The following is a 2,188-nucleotide window of genomic DNA, read 5'->3' on the forward strand; positions in this document are numbered from 1 at the left end:
AGCGAGGGAGCGCCGCACTGTCGGAGGGTCGGTAGCGAGGGAGCGCCGCACTGTCGGAGGGTCGGTAGCGAGGGAGCGCCGCACTGTCGGAGGGTCGGTAGCGAGGGAGCGCCGCACTGTCGGAGGGTCGGTAGCGAGGGAGCGCCGCACTGTCGGAGGGTCGGTAGCGAGGGAGCGCCGCACTGTCGGAGGGTCGGTACCGAGGGAGCGCCGCACTGTCGGAGGGTCGGTACCGAGGGAGCGCCGCACTGTCGGAGGGTCGGTACCGAGGGAGCGCCGCACTGTCGGAGGGTCGGTAGCGAGGGGGCGCCGCACTGTCGGAGGGTCGGTACCGAGGGAGCGCCGCACTGTCGGAGGGTCGGTACCGAGGGGGCGCCGCACTGTCGGAGGGTCGGTAGCGAGGGAGCGCCGCACTGTCGGAGGGTCGGTAGCGAGGGGGCGCCGCACTGTCGGAGGGTCGGTAGCGAGGGAGCGCCGCACTGTCGGAGGGTCGGTAGCGAGGGGGCGCCGCACTGTCGGAGGGTCGGTAGCGAGGGAGCGCCGCACTGTCGGAGGGTCGGTAGCGAGGGAGCGCCGCACTGTCGGAGGGTCGGTAGCGAGGGAGCGCCGCACTGTCGGAGGGTCGGTAGCGAGGGAGCGCCGCACTGTCGGAGGGTCGGTAGCGAGGGAGCGCCGCACTGTCGGAGGGTCGGTAGCGAGGGAGCGCCGCACTGTCGGAGGGTCGGTAGCGAGGGAGCGCCGCACTGTCGGAGGGTCGGTAGCGAGGGAGCGCCGCACTGTCGGAGGGTCGGTACCGAGGGAGCGCCGCAATGTCGGAGGGTCGGTACCGAGGGAGCGCCGCAATGTCGGAGGGTCGGTACCGAGGGAGCGCCGCAATGTCGGAGGGTCGGTACCGAGGTGCCGTTTTCAGATGAGATGTTAAACCGAGGCCCTGTCTGCCCTCTCATGTGGATGTAAAAGTTCCCGCAGTCCCAAGTTCAAAGAAGAGCAGGGCGGAGTTCTCCCTGGTGTTCCGGGGAGTAGGGGGGAGTTCTCCCCGGAGTCCTGGGGAGCAGGGTGGAGTTCTCCCCGAGTCCTGGGGAGCAGGGTGGAGTTCTCCCCGAGTCCTGGGGAGCAGGGTGGAGTTCTCCCCGAGTCCTGGGGAGCAGGGTGGAGTTCTCCCCGAGTCCTGGGGAGCAGGGTGGAGTTCTCCCCGAGTCCTGGGGAGCAGGGTGGAGTTCTCCCCGAGTCCTGGGGAGCAGGGTGGAGTTCTCCCCGAGTCCTGGGGAGCAGGGTGGAGTTCTCCCCGAGTCCTGGGGAGCAGGGTGGAGTTCTCCCCGAGTCCTGGGGAGCAGGGTGGAGTTCTCCCCGAGTCCTGGGGAGCAGGGTGGAGTTCTCCCCGAGTCCTGGGGAGCAGGGTGGAGTTCTCCCCGAGTCCTGGGGAGCAGGGTGGAGTTCTCCCCGAGTCCTGGGGAGCAGGGTGGAGTTCTCCCCTGTGTCCCGGGGAAGAGGGGGGAGTACTCCCCGGTGTCCCGGGGAGCAGGGGGGAGTTCTCCCCAGTGTCCCGGGGAGCAGGGGGGAGTTCTCCCCAGTGTCCCGGGGAGCAGGGGGGAGTTCTCCCCAGTGTCCCGGGGAGCAGGGGGGAGTTCTCCCCAGTGTCCCGGGGAGCAGGGGGGAGTTCTCCCCAGTGTCCCGGGGAGCAGTTCTCCCTGGAATCCTGGGGAGCGGGGTGGCAGTTCTCCCCGGTGTCCTGGGGAGCAGGGGGGAGTATTGGGGAGTTCTCCCCTGAGTCCCGGGGAGCAGGGGGGGGGAGTTCTCCCCAGTGTCCCGGGGAGCAGGGGGGAGTTCTCTCCCGAGTTCCGGGGAGCAGGGGGGAGTTCTCTCCCGAGTTCCGGGGAGCAGGGGGGGCGTTCTCCCCGGAGCCCTGGGGAGCAGGGGGGAGTTCTCCCCGGAGCCCTGGGGCCAATATTTATCCCTCAACCACCATCACTAAAACAGATTATCTCGTCATTATGATATTACTGTTTCTGGGATCTTGCTGTGCGCACATTGGCTGCTGTGTTTCCTGCTTTACAACAGTGACTTTATTTCAGAAACTGCTTCATTGGCTGTGAAGCACTTTGGGATGTCCTAAGCTGGTGAAAGGCGCTCGAGAAATGCATGTTTATTTTCTCTGACCCCTGACCTGTCTGTCTCTTAAAGGTGGGCG

The sequence above is a fragment of the Heterodontus francisci genome, chromosome 48 (assembly GCF_036365525.1).
Source record: "Heterodontus francisci isolate sHetFra1 chromosome 48, sHetFra1.hap1, whole genome shotgun sequence".
NCBI lineage: Eukaryota > Metazoa > Chordata > Chondrichthyes > Heterodontiformes > Heterodontidae > Heterodontus > Heterodontus francisci.